Source organism: Oncorhynchus keta, chromosome 5 (genome assembly GCF_023373465.1).
Source record: "Oncorhynchus keta strain PuntledgeMale-10-30-2019 chromosome 5, Oket_V2, whole genome shotgun sequence".
Taxonomy (NCBI): Eukaryota; Metazoa; Chordata; class Actinopteri; order Salmoniformes; family Salmonidae; genus Oncorhynchus; species Oncorhynchus keta.
The window spans coordinates 34,538,675-34,565,353 of NC_068425.1; the positions used below are offsets into that span (position 1 = coordinate 34,538,675).

Below are 26,679 nucleotides of genomic sequence, written 5' to 3' on the forward strand. Positions count from 1 at the left end.
CTCACCAAACCTAGGCTACATGCACACACACTCACCAAACCTAGGCTATATGCACACACACTCACCAAACCTAGGCTATATGCACACACACTCACCAAACCTAGGCTATATGCACACACACTCACCAAACCTAGGCTATATGCACACACACTCACCAAACCTAGGCTATATGCACACACACTCACCAAACCTAGGCTATATGCACACACACTCACCAAACCTAGGCTATATGCACACACACTCACCAAACCTAGGCTATATGCACACACACTCACCAAACCTAGGCTATATGCACACACACTCACCAAACCTAGGCTATATGCACACACACTCACCAAACCTAGGCTACATGCACACACACTCACCAAACCTAGGCTACATGCACACACACTCACCAAACCTAGGCTATGAGTGTCAGTCTGGAGACGCCCTGATCTCAGAAAGCCTTACTAAGCCTGTGAGTGTCAGGATGACCGGGTTCTGGAGCTCCATGTTAAGAGCTGTTCAAGCCCTCTCTCTCTCCGTCTCTCTCTGTGTGTGTAGCTGTCTGTCTCCCACTAAGGCAAACAAAGTAGAGGGAGGGTGAGTCACCATACTGAGTCACTGTAGGGTTCAGAGGCCTGTCTCTCCTTCAGGTAGTAGAGGGATGGTCACTGATGGGAGTGGGGGCCACAAACTCTGAACTCATCATGAGGGGCCACAGTGGCTCGCGGGTCTGAGTACTCACATCTATACCCACACATGCAGTCAGAGCCAGGGGACCGGAGCGAAACGGTCCCCCCGCGAACATAACATTTTAGCCCCCCCTTGACAGAAGAGACTGATGTTTTAAGTTCATTTAAATTCAACATTTTCTCTACACCCCCATGGCAAAATGTGTAGAATAGCATTATAAAACTAAACATCTTCTCTCCGCCCCCAGGTCAAAATGTGTAGAATAGCATTATAAAACTAAACATCTTCTCTCTGCCCCCAGGGCAAAATGTGTAGAATAGCATTATAAAACATCTTCTCTCTACCCCCAGGGCAAAATGTGTAGAATAGCATTATAAAACATCTTCTCTCTGCCCCCAGGGCAAAATGTGTAGAATAGCATTATAAAACTAAAACATCTTCTCTCTGCCCCCAGGGCAAAATGTGTAGAATAGCATTATAAAACTAAAACATCTTCTCTCCGCCCCCAGGTCAAAATGTGTAGAATAGCATTATAAAACATCTTTTCTCTGCCCCCAGGTCAAAATGTGTAGAATAGCATTATAAAACATCTTCTCTCCGCCCACATGGCAAAATACTAATTTTCCACCATAATTTGCAAATAAATTCATTAAAAATCCTACAATGTGATTTTCTGGATTTTTTCCCCTCATTTTGTCTGTCATAGTTGAAGTTTACCTATGATGAAAATTACAGGCCTCTCTCATCTTTTTAAGTGGGAGAACTTGCACAACTGATGGCTGACTAAATACTTTCTGCCCCACTGTATTATGTTTTGGGAGATGAATCCACTATAAAAGGGGGTCCGTGGGGGTCCGTGGGCCACATCCCTGAGGAAGAGCATGAGATTTCAACACCCCCACAGCTGTGCTTTACAAACCCTGCCCTGTACTCATGTCGGGACTCAAACCAAGGAGTGCCCCTTTACTGAACAAACAGTGCCACAATGAGATTCAACCCACCCACACACACACACACACACACACACACTGCTGTGCTTACAAACCCTGCCCTGTACTCTGACACACAGTGGTGTCATGTGAGTCACAACAGCGTGTTGGCATCTCGTCCACCCGGTGCAGCCGTCGGCTGCTTAGGCACGCGTGCACAAGACCGCACTAATGCATTCTGTAGTGAAATGACCCAGCAGGATTCAAATGTCTCCTAAACCATATTACAATCAATCCCCAGTCCTGCTAACAACCAATGAGGCTTGGGGAAACCACAGACTAGTAGGAGACAGGAAACAGTATGGAAAGTGGAGTTCAAACCCAGTCAAGTCAGGTGACACGGCCACGGCCAGTCATCAAGTCAGGTGACACCGCCACGGCCAGTCATCAAGTCAGGTGACACCGCCACGGCCAGGGGGCCTGTCTCCATGCCTTCACCTATACTACACTCATAGAAAAGCGGTTGTCGACCCCCATGTGTGTGTAAGGTCTACTCTGACACGGTCAGTTCTGAGAAGGGTGTAATTACGGCCTGCAATTCAGGGCGTTCCTGCTTGTGCAGGAACCCCTCTGATCTTCTATTGGTCCATGTTTAAAACGAGGACAGACGGAATGCGGGGGCACTCCAGTACAGTAGGTGGCGTTAATACACAATAATGTTGGATGACAGCCACGATAAACCCCACAGAAGAAGGGGCGGGGTGGACACCGGTAGCTCGCTAGTGTTGTGCGGTATCCAGATGTTCATATCGTCCTTCACTCATCCCGGGATTTAGGGTATTACCGGCTTAGGTGTAACACGACCCCTAAGTGTAACTCGCTAGTTATCTAAGTTGGTTACTGAATGAAGCAGGTGACGGGGCATCATGTTGTGTTGGCTTTCTGCCGTGTCTGAGAAGTCAAAGCCCTGTGGAGGAGTTCTGTACAGCTGTCACTGCTAGCTTTTGATTTCCTTATGTTTTTTTCTCCTCTCCATTCTTGGCCCGTCTCCTCCTCCATCTTCTTCAGCAGAACAGACAGGCCCGTTGCCCTAGCGAATCTACAGACACAGCGTGTACACATGCTGCTCCAGAACAGACAGGCCCGTTGCCCTAGCGACTCGACAGACACAGCGTGTACACATGCTGCTCCAGAGCAGACAGGCCCGTTGCCCTAGCGACTCGACAGACACAGCGTGTACACATGCTGCTCCAGAGCAGACAGGCCAGTTGCCCTAGCGACTCGACAGACACAGCGTGTACACATGCTGCTCCAGAGCAGACAGGCCAGTTGCCCTAGCGACTCGACAGACACAGCGTGTACACATGCTGCTCCAGAGCAGACAGGCCAGTTGCCCTAGCGACTCGACAGACACAGCGTGTACACATGCTGCTCCAGAGCAGACAGGCCAGTTGCCCTAGCGACTCGACAGACACAGCGTGTACACATGCTGCTCCAGAGCAGACAGGCCAGTTGCCCTAGCGACTCGACAGACACAGCGTGTACACATGCTGCTCCAGAGCAGACAGGCCAGTTGCCCTAGCGACTTGACAGACACAGCGTGTACACATGCTGCTCCAGAGCAGACAGGCCAGTTGCCCTAGCGACTCGACAGACACAGCGTGTACACATGCTGCTCCAGAGCAGACAGGCCAGTGTAGGAGCTACCCTATTTGTAAACTCGGGCCACAGACACAGCGTGTACACATGCTGCTCCAGAGCAGACAGGCCAGTTGCCCTAGTTATTTGTACAGACACAGTGTAGGTACACATGTTATTTGTAAATGCTCCAGAGCAGACAGGCCAGTTGCCCTAGCGACCGACAGACACAGCGTGTACACATGCTGCTCCAGAGCAGACAGGCCATTTGTAAATGCCCTAGCGGCTCGACAGAGCACAGCGTGTTACAAATGCTGCTCCAGAGGCAGACAGGCTAGTGTAGGAGCTACCGAATGTTATTTGTAAATGTAGGTAGAGGCTAGTGTAGGAGCACAATGTTATTTGTAAATGTAGGTAGGGGCTAGTGTAGGAGCTACCGAATGTTATTTGTAAATGTAGGTAGAGGCTAGTGTAGGAGCTACCGAATGTTATTTGTAAATGTAGGTAGGGGCTAGTGTAGGAGCTACCGAATGTTATTTGTAAATGTAGGTAGGGGCTAGTGTAGGAGCTACCGAATGTTATTTGTAAATGTAGGTAGGGGCTAGTGTAGGAGCTACCGAATGTTATTTGTAAATGTAGGTAGAGGCTAGTGTAGGAGCTACCGAATGTTATTTGTAAATGTAGGTAGAGGCTAGTGTAGGAGCTACCGAATGTTATTTGTAAATGTAGGTAGAGGCTAGTGTAGGAGCTACCGAATGTTATTTGTAGATGTAGATAGGGGCTAGTGTAGGAGCTAGTGTAGGAGCTACCGAATGTTATTTGTAGATGTAGATAGGGGCTAGTGTAGGGGCTAGTGTAGGAGCTACCGAATGTTATTTGTAGATGTAGATAGGGGCTAGTGTAGGAGCTAGTGTAGGAGCTACCGAATGTTATTTGTAGATGTAGGTAGGGGCTAGTGTAGGAGCTACCGAATGTTATTTGTAAATGTAGGTAGGGGCTAGTGTAGGAGCTACCGAATGTTATTTGTAAATGTAGGTAGGGGCTAGTGTAGGAGCTACCGAAATGTTATTTGTAGATGTAGGTAGGGGCTAGTGTAGGAGCTACCGAAATGTTATTTGTAGATGTAGGTAGGGGCTAGTGTAGGAGCTACCGAAATGTTATTTGTAGATGTAGGTAGGGGCTAGTGTAGGAGCTACCGAAATGTTATTTGTAGATGTAGGTAGGGGCTAGTGTAGGAGCTACCGAAATGTTATTTGTAGATGTAGGTAGGGGCTAGTGTAGGAGCTACCGAAATGTTATTTGTAAATGTAGGTAGGGGCTAGTGTAGGAGCTACCGAAATGTTATTTGTAAATGTAGGTAGGGGCTAGTGTAGGAGCTACCGAATGTTATCTGTAAATGTAGGTAGGGGCTAGTGTAATAAAAACTAACACAATATGAATAACAAGGCTATATACAGGGGGCACCGGTACAGAGTCAGCGTGCAGGGGTACAGGCTAGGGGTTAGCAGCTGTTGAGGATCCTTTTGGTCCTAGACTTGGCGGTCCGGTACGGCTTGCCGTGTGGTAGCAGAGAAAACAGTCTATAACTTGAGTGACTGGAGACTGACAATTTTATGGGCTTTCCTCTGACACGCCTATTATATAGGTCCTGGATGGCAGGAAGCTTGGCTCCAGTGATGTACTGGGCCGTTCACACTACCCTCTGTAGCGCCTTACGGTCAGATGCCCGCCAGTTGCCATACCAGGCGGTGATGCAACCGGTCAGGATGCTCTCGATGGTGCAGCTGAAGAACCTTTTGAGGATCTGAGGACCCATGCCAAATCTTTTCAGTCTCCTGAGGGGGAAAAGGTTTCGTCATGCCCTCTTCACAACTGTCTTGGTATGTTTAGACCATGATAGTTTGTTGGTGATGTGGACACCAAGGAACTTGAAACTCTTGACCTCTTGACCTAGGCCGTCTCATCATTGTCGGTGATTAGGCCTACCCACTTGTGTCGTCAGCAAACTTAATGGTGTTGGAGTCGTGTTTTGCCACGCAGTCATGAGTGAACAGGGAATACAGGAGGGGACTAAGTACACACCCCTGAGGGGCCCCAGTGTTAAGGATCAGCATGGCAGATGTGTTGTTGCCTACCCTCACCACCTGATGGCAGCCTGTCAGGAAGTCCTGGATCCAGTTGCTGAGGGAGGTGTTTCGTCCCAGGATCCTCAGCTTATTAATGAGCTTTGAGGGCACTATGGTGTTGAACGCTGAACTGTAGTCAATGAATAGCATTCTCACATAGGTGTTGCTTTTGTCCAGGTGAGAAAGGGCAGTATGGAGTGCGATTGAGATTGCGTCATCTGTGGATCTGTTGGGGCGGTATGCGAATTGGAGTGGGTCTAGGGTGTCCGGGAGGATGCTGTTGATGTGAGACATGACCAGCCTTTCAAAGCACTTCATGGCTACCGATGTGAGTGCCACGGGGCGGTAATCATTTAGGCAGGTTATCTTTGCTTCCTTGGGCACAGGGACTATGGTGGTCTGCTTGAAACATGTAGGTATTACAGACTCGGTCAGGGAGAGGTTGAAAATGTCAGTGAAGACACTCGATAGTTGGTCCACGCATTCTTTGAGTACACGTCCTGGTAATCCGTCTGGCCCCGCGGTTTTGTGAATGTTGACCTGTTTAAAGGTTTTGTTCACATCGGCTGCCGAGAGCGTTATCACACAGTCATTCAAAACAGCTGGTGCTCTCGTGCATGATTCAGTGTTGCTTGCCTCGAAGCGAGCATAAAAGGCATTTAGCTCGTCTGGTAGGCTCACGTCACTGGGTAGTCCACGATGCATTTAGCTCGTCTGGTAGGTTCACTGGGCAGCTCGCGTCTGGGTTTCCCTTTGTAGTCCGTAATAGTTTTCAGGCCCTGCCACATCCGAAGAGCATCAGTCGGTGTAGTAGGATTCAATCTTAATCCTGTTTTGATGCTTTGCTTGTTTGACGGTTCGTCTGAGGGCATAGCAGGATTTCTTATAAGCGTCCGGATTAGTCTCCCGCTCCTTGAAAGCAGCAGCTCTCGCCTTTAGCTTGATGCGGATGTTTCCTGTAATCCAGGGTTTGTGGTTGGGATATGTATGTACAGTCACTGTGGGGACAACGTCATCAATGCTCTTATTGATGAAGCCAATGACTGAGGTGGTTTTACTCCTCAATGCCATTGGATGAATCCTGGAACATATTCCAGTCTGTGTTAGCGAAACAGTCCTGTAGTGTAGCATCCGCGTCATCTGATCACTTCCGTATTGAGCGAGTCACTGGTACTTCCTACTACACAGGGTCAGTACTACTACTACTACTACACAGGGCCAGTACTACTACACAGGGCCAGTACTACTACTACTACTACTACTACTACACAGGGCCAGTACTACTACTACTACTACACAGGGCCAGTACTACTACTACACAAGGCCAGTACTACTACTACTACACAGGGCCAGTACTACTACTACTACTACTACTACTACAACACAGGGCCAGTACTACTACACAGGGCCAGGAGGCATCATTATCAACACTGGAGGACTAATGATTCATCAAAGTGCATATAGAGACTCAAACAGTATCAGGTGTGTATCCATCCAGAGAACAAACACTTCCCCGCCTCCCTCCCTCCTTCAGGGTCTCTAAAAGAAGCGTCTCCCTCCCAGCCTCTCGTCATCTGGCCTCCTTTCTGACGTCTGACAGATTCCCAAAAGAAGAGCAAGAGAGACCTCAGCTCCCCTCAGCCCTATTCTGGGATCCGACATGTCCTTCTTTCAGAGTAGAACTGTGCCTGGTGAAGGCTGAGAGAAGAGGGGGTGTATGGAAGTCGGTGCACTGCAGTTAACAGGGCAAATGGGTGGTTAGTTGGATGTTGGGGCTTGGGGGTGGTGTTCAGTAGGGAGAAAACGGTTTGAAGGATTTTGAAACATAGATGGTAGAAACTGAACAATAACCAAAAAGAACAAAGATTTGGTTTCTTTTGCCAAACCTTTTCATACGGTGAGCCCTACTAACATCGACATGGTCTCTCCACCTTGAAAAGCTGAGAGGAGAACATGGAGGCTGTGTGTGTAGAATCATGGTGATGTGATTCCCTGTGGAACAGGAAGTTGCTAGTATCCTCATAACCAGAGAGTTCTGTTAGCATTCCACAACAACTATGCACCAGGTGTTTCCCATAGCGTTTCATTAAAAAGGTTCAAGCCCTGTTGCCAAGCGCAAGGAAGTCAACTTGAGCCCTATGGCCAGCCAACATGTGGTAGTTGAGCCCCTTGGCATACTTTAAAATGGTTACAACTGAACTGAGTGTTTTAGTCCAGGTATTTCTGTAGGCTTATATGTGCAGACCCCCCACTACAACAAAATACCTTGTTTCAGGTCCAAACCCCAAGACCCTTCCATATTCTGTAAGCCAGTTCGTTTCCTATAGGCCTTGGGCTCTGGGCTATGCAGTGTAAAAGGAAGGTTCTGTCCCATCTGAACTCTCAGCCGTCAGATGTCAACTAGTTGAGGGTTTCCTAAAGGTGGTTCTGTCCCCATCTGAACTCTCAGCCATCAGGTGTCAACTAGTTGAGGGTTTCCTAAAGGTGGTCCTGTCCCCATCTGAACTCTCAGCCGTCAACTAGTTGAGGGTTTCCTAAAGGTGGTCCTGTCCCCATCTGAAATCTCAGCCGTCAACTAGTTGAGGGTTTCCTAAAGGTGGTCCTGTCCCCATCTGAACTCTCAGCCATCAGGTGTCAACTAGTTGAGGGTTTCCTAAAGGTGGTCCTGTCCCCATCTGAACTCTCAGCCATCAGGTGTCAACTAGTTGAGGGTTTCCTAAAGGTGGTCCTGTCCCCATCTGAACTCTCAGCCATCAGGTGTCAACTAGTTGAGGGTTTCCTAAAGGTGGTCCTGTCCCCATCTGAACTCTCAGCCGTCAACTAGTTGAGGGTTTCCTAAAGGTGGTCCTGTCCCCATCTGAACTCTCAGCCATCAGGTGTCAACTAGTTGAGGGTTTCCTAAAGGTGGTCCTGTCCCCATCTGAACTCTCAGCCATCAGGTGTCAACTAGTTGAGGGTTTCCTAAAGGTGGTCCTGTCCCCATCTGAACTCTCAGCCATCAGGTGTCAACTAGTTGAGGGTTTCCTAAAGGTGGTCCTGTCCCCATCTGAACTCTCAGCCGTCAACTAGTTGAGGGTTTCCTAAAGGTGGTCCTGTCCCCATCTGAACTCTCAGCCGTCAACTAGTTGAGGGTTTCCTAAAGGTGGTCCTGTCCCCATCTGAACTCTCAGCCATCAGGTGTCAACTAGTTGAGGGTTTCCTAAAGGTGGTCCTGTCCCCATCTGAACTCTCAGCCATCAACTAGTTGAGGGTTTCCTAAAGGAAGGTCCTGTCCCCATCTGAACTCTCAGCCATCAACTAGTTGAGGGTTTCCTAAAGGTGGTCCTGTCCCCATCTGAACTCTCAGCCATCAGGTGTCAACTAGTTGAGGGTTTCCTAAAGGTGGTCCTCCCCATCTGAACTCTCAGCCATCAGGTGTCAACTAGTTGAGGGTTTCCTAAAGGTGGTCCTGTCCCCATCTGAACTCTCAGCCGTCAACTAGTTGAGGGTTTCCTAAAGGTGGTCCTGTCCCCATCTGAACTCTCAGCCGTCAGGTGTCAACTAGTTGAGGGTTTCCTAAAGGTGGTCCTGTCCCCATCTGAACTCTCAGCCATCAGGTGTCAACTAGTTGAGGGTTTCCTAAAGGTGGTCCTGTCCCCATCTGAACTCTCAGCCATCAGGTGTCAACTAGTTGAGGGTTTCCTAAAGGTGGTTCTGTCCCATCTGAACTCTCAGCCATCAGGTGTCAACTAGTTGAGGGTTTCCTAAAGGAAGGTTCTGTCCCCATCTGAACTCTCAGCCATCAGCCGTCAACTAGTTGAGGGTTTCCTAAAGGTGGTCCTGTCCCCATCTGAACTCTCAGCCATCAGCCGTCAACTAGTTGAGGGTTTCCTAAAGGTGGTCCTGTCCCCATCTGAACTCTCAGCCATCAGGTGTCAACTCGTTGAGGGTTTCCTAAAGGTGGTCCTGTCCCCATCTGAACTCTCAGCCATCAGGTGTCAACTCGTTGAGGGTTTCCTAAAGGTGGTCCTGTCCCCATCTGAACTCTCAGCCGTCAACTAGTTGAGGGTTTCCTAAAGGTGGTCCTGTCCCCATCTGAACTCTCAGCCATCAGGTGTCAACTAGTTGAGGGTTTCCTAAAGGTGGTCCTGTCCCCATCTGAACTCTCAGCCATCAGGTGTCAACTAGTTGAGGGTTTCCTAAAGGTGGTCCTGTCCCCATCTGAACTCTCAGCCATCAGGTGTCAACTAGTTGAGGGTTTCCTAAAGGTGGTCCTGTCCCCATCTGAACTCTCAGCCATCAGGTGTCAACTAGTTGAGGGTTTCCTAAAGGTGGTCCTGTCCCCATCTGAACTCTCAGCCATCAGGTGTCAACTAGTTGAGGGTTTCCTAAAGGTGGTCCTGTCCCCATCTGAACTCTCAGCCATCAGGTGTCAACTAGTTGAGGGTTTCCTAAAGGATGGTTCTGTCCCCATCTGAACTCTCAGCCATCAGCCGTCAACTAGTTGAGGGTTTCCTAAAGGTGGTCCTGTCCCCATCTGAACTCTCAGCCATCAGCCGTCAACTAGTTGAGGGTTTCCTAAAGGTGGTCCTGTCCCCATCTGAAATCTCAGCCATCAGGTGTCAACTCGTTGAGGGTTTCCTAAAGGTGGTCCTGTCCCCATCTGAACTCTCAGCCGTCAACTAGTTGAGGGTTTCCTAAAGGTGGTCCTGTCCCCATCTGAACTCTCAGCCATCAGGTGTCAACTCGTTGAGGGTTTCCTAAAGGTGGTCCTGTCCCCATCTGAACTCTCAGCCATCAGGTGTCAACTAGTTGAGGGTTTCCTAAAGGTGGTCCTGTCCCCATCTGAACTCTCAGCCGTCAACTAGTTGAGGGTTTCCTAAAGGATGGTCCTGTCCCCATCTGAACTCTCAGCCATCAGGTGTCAACTAGTTGAGGGTTTCCTAAAGGTGGTCCTGTCCCCATCTGAACTCTCAGCCATCAGGTGTCAACTCGTTGAGGGTTTCCTAAAGGTGGTCCTGTCCCCATCTGAACTCTCAGCCGTCAGGTGTCAACTAGTTGAGGGTTTCCTAAAGGTGGTCCTGTCCCCATCTGAACTCTCAGCCATCAGGTGTCAACTAGTTGAGGGTTTCCTAAAGGTGGTCCTGTCCCCATCTGAACTCTCAGCCATCAACTAGTTGAGGGTTTCCTAAAGGTGGTCCTGTCCCCATCTGAACTCTCAGCCATCAGGTGTCAACTAGTTGAGGGTTTCCTAAAGGTGGTCCTGACCCCATCTGAACTCTCAGCCATCAGGTGTCAACTAGTTGAGGGTTTCCTAAAGGTGGTCCTGTCCCCATCTGAACTCTCAGCCATCAGGTGTCAACTAGTTGAGGGTTTCCTAAAGGTGGTCCTGTCCCCATCTGAACTCTCAGCCATCAGGTGTCAACTCGTTGAGGGTTTCCTAAAGGTGGTCCTGTCCCCATCTGAAATCTCAGCCATCAGGTGTCAACTAGTTGAGGGTTTCCTAAAGGTGGTCCTGTCCCCATCTGAACTCTCAGCCATCAGGTGTCAACTAGTTGAGGGTTTCCTAAAGGTGGTCCTGTCCCCATCTGAAATCTCAGCCATCAGGTGTCAACTAGTTGAGGGTTTCCTAAAGGTGGTCCTGTCCCCATCTGAACTCTCAGCCATCAGGTGTCAACTAGTTGAGGGTTTCCTAAAGGTGGTCCTGTCCCCATCTGAACTCTCAGCCATCAGGTGTCAACTAGTTGAGGGTTTCCTAAAGGTGGTCCTGTCCCCATCTGAACTCTCAGCCATCAGGTGTCAACTAGTTGAGGGTTTCCTAAAGGTGGTCCTGTCCCCATCTGAACTCTCAGCCATCAGGTGTCAACTAGTTGAGGGTTTCCTAAAGGTGGTCCTGTCCCCATCTGAACTCTCAGCCATCAGGTGTCAACTCGTTGAGGGTTTCCTAAAGGTGGTCCTGTCCCCATCTGAACTCTCAGCCATCAGGTGTCAACTAGTTGAGGGTTTCCTAAAGGTGGTCCTGACCCCATCTGAACTCTCAGCCATCAGGTGTCAACTCGTTGAGGGTTTCCTAAAGGTGGTTCTGTCCCCATCTGAACTCTCAGCCATCAGGTGTCAACTCGTTGAGGGTTTCCTAAAGGTGGTCCTGTCCCCATCTGAACTCTCAGCCATCAGGTGTCAACTAGTTGAGGGTTTCCTAAAGGTGGTCCTGTCCCCATCTGAACTCTCAGCCATCAGGTGTCAACTAGTTGAGGGTTTCCTAAAGGTGGTCCTGTCCCCATCTGAACTCTCAGCCATCAGGTGTCAACTAGTTGAGGGTTTCCTAAAGGTGGTCCTGTCCCCATCTGAACTCTCAGCCATCAGGTGTCAACTAGTTGAGGGTTTCCTAAAGGTGGTCCTGTCCCCATCTGAACTCTCAGCCATCAGGTGTCAACTAGTTGAGGGTTTCCTAAAGGTGGTCCTGTCCCCATCTGAACTCTCAGCCGTCAACTAGTTGAGGGTTTCCTAAAGGTGGTCCTGTCCCCATCTGAAACCTCAGCCGTCATCTAGTTGAGGGTTTCCTAAAGGTGGTCCTGTCCCCATCTGAACTCTCAGCCATCAGGTGTCAACTAGTTGAGGGTTTCCTAAAGGTGGTCCTGTCCCCATCTGAAACCTCAGCCGTCAACTAGTTGAGGGTTTCCTAAAGGTGGTCCTGTCCCCATCTGAACTCTCAGCCATCAGGTGTCAACTAGTTGAGGGTTTCCTAAAGGTGGTCCTGACCCCATCTGAACTCTCAGCCATCAGGTGTCAACTAGTTGAGGGTTTCCTAAAGGTGGTCCTGACCCCATCTGAACTCTCAGCCATCAGGTGTCAACTAGTTGAGGGTTTCCTAAAGGTGGTCCTGTCCCCATCTGAACTCTCAGCCATCAGGTGTCAACTAGTTGAGGGTTTCCTAAAGGTGGTCCTGTCCCCATCTGAACTCTCAGCCATCAGGTGTCAACTAGTTGAGGGTTTCCTAAAGGTGGTCCTGTCCCCATCTGAAACCCCAGTGAACACTTTGTTTCCCCCCCAGCACTACACAGCTGATTCAAATATTCAAAGCTTTGATGAAGAGTTGGTTATTTGAATCAGCTGTGTAGTGCTAGGGGGGAAAATAAACATGCACCCAGGGGGCCCCAGGACACCCACCTTTTTTTTTTCTCTCTCTCTGCCCACCCTCTCTCTCTCTGCCCACCCCTCTCTCTCTGCCCACCCTCTCTCTCTGCCCACCCTCTCTCTTGCCCACCCTCTCTCTTGCCCACCCTCTCTCTTGCCCACCCTTCTCTCTCTGCCCACCCTTCTCTCTCTGCCCAAATATGTTAAACTAGTTAAATTATTCTTTTGAATTTCAGACTTTGATTTCAAATCAAAATGTATTTTTAAAGCCATTTTTACATCAGCAGATGCCACAACGTGTGTATACAGAAACCCAGCTTAAACCCCACACAGCAAGTAATGCAGAAGCACGGTGGCTAGAATTTATTATAGTTCTATAAATAACAGACAAATAAATAAAAATCCCCAGGACCGACTGAGAAACCCTGAACTAGCTAGTAATATACAGTTAGATCTAGCTGTCCTAGCGGATCAGTTGGGAGGCTGTTCTCTTAGGTCATCAATGGAATATGAACCCCTGGAAAGAAGCTGGTCCCAATATGAAACTAACACAGAGTCTCCAGCCCAGGCGTATTTTTGCTGAACAGGTTTTGTGATGTTGAAATCCCCAGGGCAAATGTTTGAAGTACCTGTTACAACACAGCCTGCTAGCTGCCCTACCTCTACTACCTCCTCCTCCTTCCTGCCCTGTCAACCAAACACAAATGTGTAGGAATGTCTCCCTCTTTCTCTCTCACACACACACACCCTGTTCTAGTGGACACAGTAGGGTGCCAACATGAAATACATTGAAAGAAGTGAATGTGTAATGAATCTATTGATTAAATGTGACTATGCCACGGTGTGTCATATGTAGCCTGTCCATTACATGTTCACTATCTCTCACATCAACATAATACTGAGCCTGAACCTCTTACAAACATGATCTAGTTATTATGGCAGAAGCATAGCGCAGTATGACATGTCTGAACAGTGGTGTGTAGCCTACATTTTGCGGCTGCGCCGATGAGCGCTGATTTTACTGTAGAAATGTAGTCCTACCTGATGCCCCACGGACGGCAACAAAATGAAAGCTACGCGTCGCTATTGACTGTAAAATACGTATGATAACTCACAGAATGTCATTAGGGAGGTAGGTCGTAATTTTGAAAAGTACATTTATTCAGAAAAGTAGGCCAATATAATTGAACAGGGAAGACCTTGAATAAAGAGCATCGAACGCTCCCTCGGGAATTCTCTTCGAATGAAGAGATTCTAATCGCAGTTCAAGATGCGCACCGAATGGGGGAGGGCAAAATGCTATTAAAATCACTAATAAAAACACATTCCAAAATATTTACATAACTTATATTATGAGTAGGCCTATATCGTATGTCAATAACCTGTGGTATCAACTTTTTATAGTTGTAGAAGCTTACCTTGTAGACATTCTCCGTTATGCGGTGAACCTCGTCGGTGCGAGACATCTTGAAATCTTCGGTCAAAACCATAAACAGTATTTTCCTTTAGAGAGAAGTTATCCGAGTGAAATACGCCGAATGGGTAGAGAGAGTAGCCTAAACGAAGAGACGATGTGATGCAATTTACCGCGAAGGTACGTGTGCCTGAAAGAAAGACAGTAACCGGAAGATTCTCTTGGTCGGTTGCACCCACTCAAATCCCTCTCACGCAATCAATCTCTGCGGTGTTCGCCAAAGCGTCTTGTCACATCGCGGAGCTTTTCCAATTACAAGAGCACCACCCGCCTTCTCTGAAACACCGCCTCTCCCCTTCTCTCTCTGCCCAAATATGTTAAACTAGTTGCATTATTCATTTGGATTTCTGACATTGATTTCAAATCAAATTGATTTATAACGCCAAATGTATTTATAAAGTGCTTACACAGAAACCCAGCCTAAAACCCCAAACAGCAAGCGTTGCAGAAGCACGGTGGCAAGGATTTATTATAGTTCTATAAAGCTTAATATTTTATAAATATATACAGTGCCTATAGAAAGTCCAAAAATGGCAAAGACACATTTTGGCCTGAATGCAAAGCCTTATGTTTGAGGAAAATCCAACAACACATCACTGAGTAACTGCCTCCTTATTTTCAAGCACAGTAGTGGCTGCATCATGTTATGGGTATGCTTGACATCGGCAAATACTGGTCAATTTTTCAGGATGAAAAGAAATGGGATGGCGCTAAGCATAGGTAAAATCCTAGAGGAAAACCTGCTTCAGTCTGCTTCACACCAGACACTGGGAGAGGAATTCACCTTTCAACAGGACAATAACCCACAACACAAAGCCAAATGTACAGCGGAGTAGTTTACCAAGAAGACAGTGACTGTTCCTGATTGGCCAAGTTACAATCTGCTTGAAAATATATGGAACACATTGAAAAAAAGAATGGGCAAATGTTGCACAATTCAGTTGTGGAGAGCTTTAATGAGACTTACCCAGAAAGCCTCACAGCTGTAATCGCTGCCAATGGTGCTTCTACAAAGTATTGACTCAGCAGTGTGAATACTTACGTAAATGAGATATTTCCGTATTTCATTTTCAATAAATTTACTAAACGTTCTACAAATATGTTTTCACTTTATGTTGTACTGTGTGTAGATGGCGTTTAATTATTTATTTTATCTAATCAAGATGTTTTATTTTTCATTCATCTTTGGGTGTTTTGTGTAGCTTGCTGACATAAAACAAAAAAGTATAATTTTTAATCCCACTTTGTAACACATTAAAATGTGAATAAATGCAAGGGGGCTGTAGACTTTCTACAGGGACTGTCTGACTGCATCTACACTTCAGGTGACTGCATCTACACTTCAGGTGACTGCATCTACACTTCAGGCGACTGCATCTACACTTCAGGTGACTGCATCTACACTTCAGGTGACTGCATCTATGACTGCATCTACACTTCAGGCGACTGCATCTATGACTGCATCTACACTTCAGGTGACTGCATCTATGACTGCATCTACACTTCAGGCGACTGCATCTATGACTGCATCTACACTTCAGGCGACTGCATCTACACTTCAGGCGACTGCATCTACACTTCAGGCGACTGCATCTACACTTCAGGTGACTGCATCTACACTTCAGGTGACTGCATCTATGACTGCATCTACACTTCAGGTGACTGCATCTATGACTGCATCTACACTTCAGGTGACTGCATCTATGACTGCATCTACACTTCAGGCGACTGCATCTATGACTGCATCTACACTTCAGGCGACTGCATCTACACTTCAGGCGACTGCATCTACACTTCAGGCGACTGCATCTACACTTCAGGCGACTGCATCTACACTTCAGGTGATATAGTGAAACTAAACATCACAAAAATATTTAAAACAAAGAATGACGATTACTTTTTTAAAATCACTATCATCATGGAAATATTTGTTACTAAAACAAAATCAATAGCCTCACATACCAAACCTACAAGTCAAGTCATGTAACACCAATTCAGACTGTACGAAACTGAACAAAGACCTGGTGAAGGACACAAGTCCTTTTCTCACAGGGGAAGTATAATTGAAACGGTCAGTTGCTGCTGGAGAATAACACCAGGGAATGTTTTCATTAAGTGTCCTGGATGTCTCATAATGTGACAAATGGAGTATAGCGCTGTGTGGAACACACCCACCATTATGGATACAATGGTTTTTACATAGAGAGATGATCCATTATACAAGGAGCCAGCGTAGTTTATGAAGGAAGATGTCCACAACATTAGAAGACTACCTTTCACAGGAATGTGAACCAGACTTCCTGTTCCTGATCAGCTCTTCACCAGCAGTAGGAGGTCTGTAGTTCTGGCTTCAGGAAACTAGACTTCCTGTTCCTGATCAGCTAGTCACCAGCAGTAGGAGGTCTGTAGTTCTGGCTTCAGGAAACTAGACTTCCTGTTCCTGATCAGCTAGTCACCAGCAGTAGGAGGTCTGTAGTTCTGGCTTCAGGAAACTAGACTTCCTGTTCCCGATCAGCTCATCACCAGCAGTAGGAGGTCTGTAGTTCTGGCTTCAGGAAACCAGACTTCCTGTTCCTGATCAGCTAGTCACCAGCAGTAGTAGGTCTGTAGTTCTGGCTTCAGGAAACTAGACTTCCTGTTCCCGATCAGCTAGTCACTAGCAGTAGGAGGTCTGTAGTTCTGGCTTCAGGAAACCAGACTTCCTGTTCCCGATCAGCTAGTCACCAGCAGTAGGAGGTCTGTAGTTCTGGCTTCAGGAAACTAGACTTCCTGTTCCTGATCAGCTCGTCACCAGCAGTAGGAGGTCTGTAGTTCTGGCTTCAGGAAACCAGACTTCCTGTTCCTGATCAGCTCGTCACCAGCAGTAGGAGGTCTGTAGTTCTGGCTTCAGGAAACCAGACTTCCTGTTCCTGATCAGCTCGTCACCAGCAGTAGGAGGTCTGTAGTTCTGGCTTCAGGAAACCAGACTTCCTGTTCCTGATCAGCTAGTCACCAGCAGTAGGAGGTCTGTAGTTCTGGCTTCAGGAAACCAGACTTCCTGTTCCTGATCAGCTAGTCACCAGCAGTAGGAGGTCTGTAGTTCTGGCTTCAGGGCAGCAGCAGTGTGGGCCGAAGCCTTGTGGGTGGAATCCAGTCCACATCTGACTTGGGCTCCAGCCAGCCAGGCAGAGAGCTGTGGTATACTGCTCAGAGAGGGAGACAGACAGGCAGAGAGCTGTGGTATACTGCTCAGAGAGGGAGACAGGTAGACAGAGCTGTGGTATACTGCTCAGAGAGGGAGACAGGTAGGCAGAGAGCTGTGGTATACTGCTCAGAGAGGGAGACAGGCAGGCAGAGAGCTGTGGTATACTGCTCAGAGAGGGAGACAGGTAGACAGAGCTGTGGTATACTGCTCAGAGAGGGAGACAGGTAGGCAGAGAGCTGTGGTATACTGCTCAGAGAGGGAGACAGGCAGGCAGAGAGCTGTGGTATACTGCTCAGAGAGGGAGACAGGCAGGCAGAGAGCTGTGGTATACTGCTCAGAGAGGGAGACAGACAGGCAGAGAGCTGTGGTATACTGCCCAGAGAGGGAGACAGACAGGCAGAGAGCTGTGGTATACTGCCCAGAGAGGGAGACAGACAGGCAGAGAGCTGTGGTATACTGCTCAGAGAGGGAGACAGACAGGCAGAGAGCTGTGGTATACTGCTCAGAGAGGGAGACAGACAGGCAGAGAGCTGTGGTATACTGCCCAGAGAGGGAGACAGACAGGCAGAGAGCTGTGGTATACTGCTCAGAGAGGGAGACAGGTAGACAGAGCTGTGGTATACTGCTCAGAGGGAGACAGGTCAGTCAGGGAGTGGGTGAGATGCCAGTGCCAATACTCCTGTCCTCACCTTGACTAGGCCAGTAAGTGGACTGTTGTGGGAACAGTTCTACTAACCCACACAATGACGTCATAGCTTCGTGTTCCAATGTTTGACTGTCAAGACAGGTCCAACATATTGTATCCTCTTTAAATACAGCAACAATACCTTATCCTCTGGTCATATAAACATGCTTTACAATAACGATATGCAACCATCTGCATAAACATATTTGGATAGAAAACGTTGTACCCTATACCAGGGGTGTACAACTCTTACCCTATGAGGTCCAGAGACAGCTGGTTTTGGATAGAAAACGTTGTACCCTATACCAGGGGTGTACAACTCTTACCCTATGAGGTCCAGAGACAGCTGGTTTTGGATAGAAAACGTTGTACCCTATACCAGGGGTGTACAACTCTTACCCTATGAGGTCCAGAGACAGCTGGTTTTGGATAGAAAACGTTGTACCCTATACCAGGGGTGTACAACTCTTACCCTATGAGGTCCAGAGACACCTGGTTTTGGATAGAAAACGTTGTACCCTATACCAGGGGTGTACAACTCTTACCCTATGAGGTCCAGAGACAGCTGGTTTTCTGTTCCACCTGATAATTAAATTGTACCCACTTCCCAGGTCGAAGTCAGTCCCTGATTAGAGGGGAACAATGTAATCCCAGGTCGAAGTCAGTCCCTGATTAGAGGGGAACAATGTAATCCCAGGTCTAAGTCAGTCCCTGATTAGAGGGGAACAATGTAATCCCAGGTCTAAATCAGTCCCTGATTAGAGGGGAACAATGTAATCCCAGGTCTAAATCAGTCCCTGATTAGAGGGGAACAATGTAATCCCAGGTCTAAATCAGTCCCTGATTAGAGGGGAACAATGTAATCCCAGGTCTAAATCAGTCCCTGATTAGAGGGGAACAATGTCATCCCAGGTCTAAGTCAGTCCCTGATTAGAGGGGAACAATGTAATCCCAGGTCTAAGTCAGTCCCTGATTAGAGGGGAACAATGTCATCCCAGGTCTAAGTCAGTCCCTGATTAGAGGGGAACAATGTAAATAATGCAGTGGAACTGGCTTCAAGGTCCTGAGTTAAGTTTGAGAGCTGTATACAATAGCATTATGTAAGGTAGGAAACCCATGGGGGCAAACTAATTGTTTTCCATAGCACCGTCCGTGGGTGATATTGTTCAGAGTGGGTAGTTGGTGTTTGCTCATTGTTCATTCCAAGTATTCTGTTTAGTGTAGAGTCCTGGCTGTAAACAATGCAGTGGCTCTCTCACCTGGATAAAACGTCTCACACACATCACAGCCCAATCCCACGTTGACCCCTAGAGTGGAGCAATATGGTAATAGCTACAACTTGCCCTCTGATTGGCTAGCTCAGGGGTAGGTAACCCTGTTCCTGGACCAATGTGCCCTCTGATAGGCTAGCTCAGGGGTAGGCAACCCTGTTCCTGGAACAATGTGCCCTCTGATAGGCTAGGTCAGGGGTAGGCAACCCTGTTCCTGGAACAATGTGCCCTCTGATAGGCTAGCTCAGTGGTATGCAGCCCTGTTCCTGAACCAATGTGCCCTCTGATAGGCAACCCTGTTCCTGGAACAATGTGTCCTCTGATAGGCTAGCTCAGTGGTATGCAGCCCTGTTCCTGAACCAATGTGCCCTCTGATAGGCTAGCTCAGGGGTAGGCAGCCCTGTTCCTGGAACAATGTGCCCTCTGATAGGCTAGCTCAGGGGTAGGCAGCACTGTTCCTGGAGAGCCACAGGATTGTGCTTTCAACCAACCTGGAAGACCAGGTGTGTTGAATTTAGTCAATCACTGAACTGACCAACTGAGCTAATTGATCAGTTCAGCAAATTACTAAATTCAACACACCTAGTCTCTGAATAGGTTCTAGGGGTTGATTTGGGATTGGGCCTCTCTTTTCTTTGCCAATAACACTTATGTCTCCAAAGAACTCTCTCACTGGTGTCTAGTGCCACCTTGTGGTGAGATTATATACTACACGCTGAATATGGTCTTCAGTGAGAATCATGTTGCTAAAAACCAACAATCAAATAGGACTTTAAAATAGTGTTTCTGATGCATGAATAGTAAAATGTGGACATATAGTGTAATTAGTTGTGCTGTGTTTCGCTTGTTATCGACCTAGCAGAGTACAACAGGAGATGAGGTGAAAAGAGCGAGACACAAGAGTTGTCTGTAAACCACAGCTCTGCCTTTTAATTATGGAGAACAATGGTTTTAAAATGACATCATCTTCGGTTACGTCTAACTTCATTTATCAGTCGTGTGAATTATAAAGGAATTTGTACAGTGACAACATGCTACCAAACAATCCAAACCATATACTGAGAGACGCCAATCATTTCCCCTTTAGTGTCTAATTCATCATTAAAAACAGAGGGACCAGAGGAGACTTCAGCACAGATGTTCTCCTGGGCCTCGGGGACCAGAGGAGACTTCAGCACAGATGTTCTCCTAGGCCTCGGGGACCAGAGGAGACTTCAGCACAGATGTTCTCCTAGGCCTCGGGGACCAGAGGAGACTTCAGCACAGATGTTCTCCTAGGCCTCGGGGACCAGAGGAGACTTCAGCACAGATGTTCTCCTAGGCCTCGGGGACCAGAGGAGACTTCAGCACAGATGTTCTCCTAGGCCTCGGGGACCAGAGGAGACTTCAGCACAGATGTTCTCCTAGGCCTCGGGGACCAGAGGAGACTTCAGCACAGATGTTCTCCTAGGCCTCGGGGACCAGAGGAGACTTCAGCACAGATGTTCTCCTAGGCCTCGGGGACCAGAGGAGACTTCAGCACAGATGTTCTCCTAGGCCTCGGGAACCAGAGGAGACTTCAGCACAGATGTTCTCCTAGGCCTCGGGAACCAGAGGAGACTTCAGCACAGATGTTCTCCTAGGCCTCGGGAACCAGAGGAGACTTCAGCACAGATGTTCTCCTAGGCCTCGGGAACCAGAGGAGACTTCAGCACAGATGTTCTCCTAGGCCTCGGGAACCAGAGGAGACTTCAGCACAGATGTTCTCCTAGGCCTCGGGAACCAGAGGAGACTTCAGCACAGATGTTCTCCTAGGCCTCGGGAACCAGAGGAGACTTCAGCACAGATGTTCTCCTAGGCCTCGGGAACCAGAGGAGACTTCAGCACAGATGTTCTCCTAGGCCTCGGGAACCAGAGGAGACTTCAGCACAGATGTTCTCCTAGGCCTCGGGAACCAGAGGAGACTTCAGCACAGATGTTCTCCTAGGCCTCGGGAACCAGAGGAGACTTCAGCACAGATGTTCTCCTGGGCCTCGGGAACCAGAGGAGACTTCAGCACAGATGTTCTCCTAGGCCTCGGGAACCAGAGGAGACTTCAGCACAGATGTTCTCCTAGGCCTCGGGAACCAGAGGAGACTTCAGCACAGATGTTCTCCTAGGCCTCGGGAACCAGAGGAGACTTCAGCACAGATGTTCTCAGCACTCTCCTAGGCCTCGGGAACCAGAGGAGACTTCAGCACAGATGTTCTCCTAGGCCTCGGGAACCAGAGGAGACTTCAGCACAGATGTTCTCCTAGGCCTCGGGAACCAGAGGAGACTTCAGCACAGATGTTCTCCTAGGCCTCGGGAACCAGAGGAGACTTCAGCACAGATGTTCTCCTAGGCCTCGGGAACCAGAGGAGACTTCAGCACAGATGTTCTCCTAGGCCTCGGGAACCAGAGGAGACTTCAGCACAGATGTTCTCCTAGGCCTCGGGAACCAGAGGAGACTTCAGCACAGATGTTCTCCTAGGCCTCGGGAACCAGAGGAGACTTCAGCACAGATGTTCTCCTAGGCCTCGGGGGGTGTGTACACATTTGTTCCTGTTTTTGCTACAAATCATATTGTTCAGCGTTGGGACAATAACGTTTTTACGAAGAGGAATGTGTACTTCTGTACCTGCACTTCATTCTATGAGACAGAGGGATCAGGGACTGGACAGACCAGCAGAGTGAGTCTGGATGGATGGATTCTGCTCCTCCATGCAGTGAGAGACTAGCATGATGACTAACTCCATCTATAGCTACTGTTGATGTTGTTGTTGAGTTAGTTGTACTAGCTCCATCCATAGCTACTTTGACAGTTGTTGAGTTAGGTTGGAACCAGAGGAGACTTCATCCATAGCTACTGTTGAACCAGAGTTGAGTTAGTTGCACTATGTTCCATCCATAGCTACTGTTGATGTTGCACAGTTAGTTGGACTAGCTCCATCCATAGCTACTGTTGATGATGTTGTTGTTGAGTTAGTTGGACTAGCTCCATCCATAGCTACTGTTGATGTTGTTGTTGTTGAGTTAGTTGGAGAGCTCCATCCATAGCTACAGATGTTGTTGTTGGTTAGTTGGACTAGCTCCATCCATTTGTTACTGTTTGTTGTTGAGTTAGTTGGACTAGCTCCATCCATAGCTACTGTTGATGTTGTTGAGTTAGTTGTACTAGCTCCATCCATAGCTACTGTTGATGTTGTTGAGTTAGTTGTACTAGCTCCATCCATAGCTACTGTTGATGTTGTTGAGTTAGTTGGACTAGCTCCATCCATAGCTACTGTTGATGTTGTTGTTGTTGAGTTAGTTGGACTAGCTCCATCCATAGCTACTGTTGATGTTGTTGTTGTTGAGTTAGTTGGACTAGCTCCATCCATAGCTACTGTTGCTACTGTTGTTGTTGTTGAGTTAGTTGGACTAGCTCCATCCATAGCTACTGTTGATGTTGTTGTTGTTGAGTTAGTTGGACTAGCTCCATCCATAGCTACTGTTGATGTTGTTGAGTTAGTTGGACTAGCTCCATCCATAGCTACTGTTGATGTTGTTGTTGTTGAGTTAGTTGGACTAGCTCCATCCATAGCTACTGTTGATGTTGTTGAGTTAGTTGGACTAGCTCCATCCATAGCTACTGTTGCTACTGTTGTTGTTGAGTTAGTTGGACTAGCTCCATCCATAGCTACTGTTGCTACTGTTGTTGTTATTGAGTCAGTTGGACTAGCTCCATCCATAGCTACTGTTAATGTTGTTGATTGAGTCAGTTGGACTAGCTCCATCCATAGCTACTGTTGCTACTGTTGTTGTTATTGAGTCAGTTGGACTAGCTCCATCAATAGCTACTGTTGCTACTGTTGTTGTTATTGAGTCAGTTGGACTAGCTCCATCCATAGCTACTGTTGCTACTGTTGTTGTTATCGAGTCAGTTGGACTAGCTCCATCCATAGCTACTGTTGCTACTGTTGTTGTTGAGTCAGTTGGACTAGCTCCATCCATAGCTACTGTTGCTACTGTTGTTGTTATTGAGTCAGTTGGACTAGCTCCATCCATAGCTACTGTTGCTACTGTTGTTGTTATCGAGTCAGTTGGACTAGCTCCATCCATAGCTACTGTTGCTACTGTTGTTGTTGAGTCAGTTGGACTAGCTCCATCCATAGCTACTGTTGCTACTGTTGTTGTTATCGAGTCAGTTGGACTAGCTCCATCCATAGCTACTGTTGCTACTGTTGTTGTTGAGTCAGTTGGACTAGCTCCATCCATAGCTACTGTTGCTACTGTTGTTGTTATCGAGTCAGTTGGACTAGCTCCATCCACAGCTACTGTTGATATTGTTGTTGAGTCAGTTGGACTAGCTCCATCCATAGCTACTGTTGCTACTGTTGTTGTTATTGAGTCAGTTGGACTAGCTACATCCACAGCTACTGTTATTGAGTCAGTTGGACTAGCTCCATCCACAGCTACTGTTGATATTGTTGTTGAGTCAGTTGGACTAACTCCATCCGCAGCTACTGTTGATATTGTTGTTGTTGAGTCAGTTGGACTAACTCCATCCACAGCTACTGTTGTTGAGTCGGTTGGACTAACTCCATCCACAGCTACTGTTGTTGTTGTTGAGTCGGTTGGACTAGCTACATCCACAGCTACTGTTGATAATGTTGTTGTTGAGTCAGTTGGACTAACTCCATCCACAGCTACTGTTGTTGTTGTTGTTGAGTCAGTTGGACTAGCTACATCCACAGCTACAGTTGTTATTGTTGTTGTTGAGTCAGTTGGACTAACTCCATCCACAGCTACTGTTGTTGTTGTTGTTGAGTCAGTTGGACTAACTCCATCCACAGCTACTGTTGTTGTTGTTGTTGAGTCAGTTGGACTAACTCCATCCACAGCTACTGTTATTGAGTCAGTTGGACTAGCTCCATCCACAGCTACTGTTGTTGAGTCAGTTGGACTAACTCCATCCACAGCTACTGTTGTTGTTGTTGAGTCAGTTGGACTAACTCCATCCACAGCTACTGTTGTTGTTGTTGAGTCAGTTGGACTAACTCCATCCACAGCTGCTGTTGTTGTTGTTGAGTCAGTTGGACTAACTCCATCCACAGCTGCTACTGTTAGACTAACTCCATCCACAGCTGCTACTGTTATTGAGTCAGTTGGACTAACTCCATCCACAGCTGCTACTGTTATTGAGTCAGTTGGACTAACTCCATCCACAGCTGCTACTGTTGTTGTTGTTGAGTCAGTTGGACTAACTCCATCCACAGCTGCTACTGTTGTTGAGTCAGTTGGACTAACTCCATCCACAGCTGCTACTGTTACTGAGTCAGTTGGACTAACTCCATCCACAGCTGCTACTGTTATTGAGTCAGTTGGACTAACTCCATCCACAGCTGCTACTGTTATTGAGTCAGTTGGACTAACTCCATCCACAGCTGCTACTGTTATTGAGTCAGTTGGACTAACTCCATCCACAGCTGCTACTGTTATTGAGTCAGTTGGACTAGCTCCATCCACAGCCACTGTTGTTGGGTCAGTTGGACTAGCTCCATCCACAGCCACTGTTATTGAGTCAGTTGGACTAGCTCCATCCACAGCCACTGTTATTGAGTCAGTTGGACTAGCTCCATCCACAGCCACTGTTATTGAGTCAGTTGGACTAGCTCCATCCACAGCCACTGTTATTGAGTCAGTTGGACTAGCTCCATCCACAGCCACTGTTGTTGGGTCAGTTGGACTAGCTCCATCCACAGCCACTGTTATTGAGTCAGTTGGACTAACTCCATCCACAGCCACTGTTATTGAGTCAGTTGGACTAGCTCCATCCACAGCCTACTGTTATTGAGTCAGTTGGTCTAACTCCATCCACAGCTGCTACTGTTATTGAGTCAGTTGGACTAGCTCCATCCACAGCCACTGTTATTGAGTCAGTTGGACTAGCTCCATCCACAGCCACTGTTGTTGGGTCAGTTGGACTAGCTCCAGCTACTGTTGTTATTGTTGAGTCTTGTCTCTACGCTGCCAGCATCTCTCTGTTCTCCTTGTTCCTTGCTGGTCTTCTCTCTTGAGAACAAAGAAACCATGGTCAGGGACTGTATCTACAAGCATAGAAGCACAAGCATACACTCGCACTAACATCTGCTAACCATGTGTATGTGACAAATAAAATTTTATTTGATTTTTGTCTCAGAGTAAGAGTGCTGATCTAGGATCAGGTCCCTCTGTCCATATGATCCTATTAATAAATTACCACTGTTCCTAGATCAGCTTTTACTGTGAGACTGTCAATACTTACCACCACAATGATTGAGGTAATGTAACAGGGTAGACAGTACTACTACCATCATAATGATTGAGGTAATGTAACAGGGTGAAGACAGTACTACTACTACCATTATAATGATTGAGGTAATGTAACAGGGTAAAGACAGTACTACTACCACCATAATCATTGAGGTAATGTAACAGGGTAGACAGTACTACTACTACCATCATAATGATTGAGGTAATGTAACAGGGTAGACAGTACTACTACTACCATCATAATGATTGAGGTAATGTAACAGGGTAGACAGTACTACTACCATCATAATGATTGAGGTAATGTAACAGGGTAGACAGTACTACTACTACCATCATAATGATTGAGGTAATGTAACAGGGTAGACAGTACTACTACTACCATCATAATGATTGAGGTAATGTAACAGGGTAGACAGTACTACTACTACCATCATAATGATTGAGGTAATGTAACAGGGTAGACAGTACTACTACTACCATCATAATGATTGAGGTAATGTAACAGGGTAGACAGTACTACTACTACTACCATAATGATTGAGGTAATGTAACAGGGTAGACAGTACTACTACTACTACCATAATGATTGAGGTAATGTAACAGGGTAGACAGTACCGTTACCTGGCTCTGTCTCAGCTGGTTCTGGGACCTCTGGTAGTGGCTCAGTGGGGACCTCTGGAAGTTCTACATCTTCTCCCTGCAGCAGTAGAGGGAGACAACGGTTACACAGGTTAAACAGGACTTCATCAGGTCAACCAGTTCAATTAACTACCAGGTTGAAAATAAAACCAGAAGTGTTTTGGTCCTCCATGGCAGGTGTTGTTTCACCACCCTCTTCCTCTTCCTCCTGGTATTATACCCAGAGGTGACTGATGTAGCTCAGTATGATACACACCTGAGTGATAGCCTCCAGCTCAGATAACAGCCAGAGGAGACTGATGTAGCTCAGTATGATACACACCTGAGTGATAGCCTCCAGCTCAGATAACAGCCAGAGGAGACTGATGTAGATCAGTATGATACACACCTGAGTGATAGCCTCCAGCTCAGATAACAGCCAGAGGAGACTGATGTAGCTCAGTATGATACACACCTGAGTGATAGCCTCCAGCTCAGATAACAGCCAGAGGAGACTGATGTAGATCAGTATGATACACACCTGAGTGATAGCCTCCAGCTCAGATAACAGCCAGAGGAGACTGATGTAGATCAGTATGATACACACCTGAGTGATAGCCTCCAGCTCAGATAACAGCCAGCTAGAGGAGACTGATGTAGATCAGTATGATA

General features: G+C 47.4%; 3 long non-coding RNA genes across 4 annotated transcripts; all 3 read left to right on the forward strand.

Annotated features, from left to right (window-relative positions):
- The first annotated feature begins 12,965 nt into the window (after window positions 1-12,965).
- LOC127930214 (uncharacterized) lies at window positions 12,966-18,363 on the forward strand. The gene is made up of 4 exons (XR_008137217.1): window positions 12,966-15,301; window positions 15,464-15,559; window positions 15,680-17,239; window positions 17,282-18,363. It is a non-coding gene; the product is annotated as an uncharacterized LOC127930214 (long non-coding RNA).
- A 3,847-nt stretch (window positions 18,364-22,210) lies between these two features.
- On the forward strand, window positions 22,211-22,864 carry LOC127930215 (uncharacterized). 2 transcript variants are annotated; one of them, XR_008137219.1, is made up of 3 exons: window positions 22,211-22,446; window positions 22,558-22,647; window positions 22,750-22,864. It is a non-coding gene; the product is annotated as an uncharacterized LOC127930215 (long non-coding RNA). The 2 variants fall into 2 exon arrangements; XR_008137218.1 differs by having other exon boundaries at window positions 22,699-22,836.
- Window positions 22,865-25,180: 2,316 nt separating this feature from the next.
- Window positions 25,181-26,002, forward strand: LOC127930217 (uncharacterized). Its single transcript, XR_008137221.1, has 3 exons — window positions 25,181-25,443; window positions 25,543-25,640; window positions 25,687-26,002. It is a non-coding gene; the product is annotated as an uncharacterized LOC127930217 (long non-coding RNA).
- The last annotated feature ends 677 nt before the right edge of the window (window positions 26,003-26,679 follow it).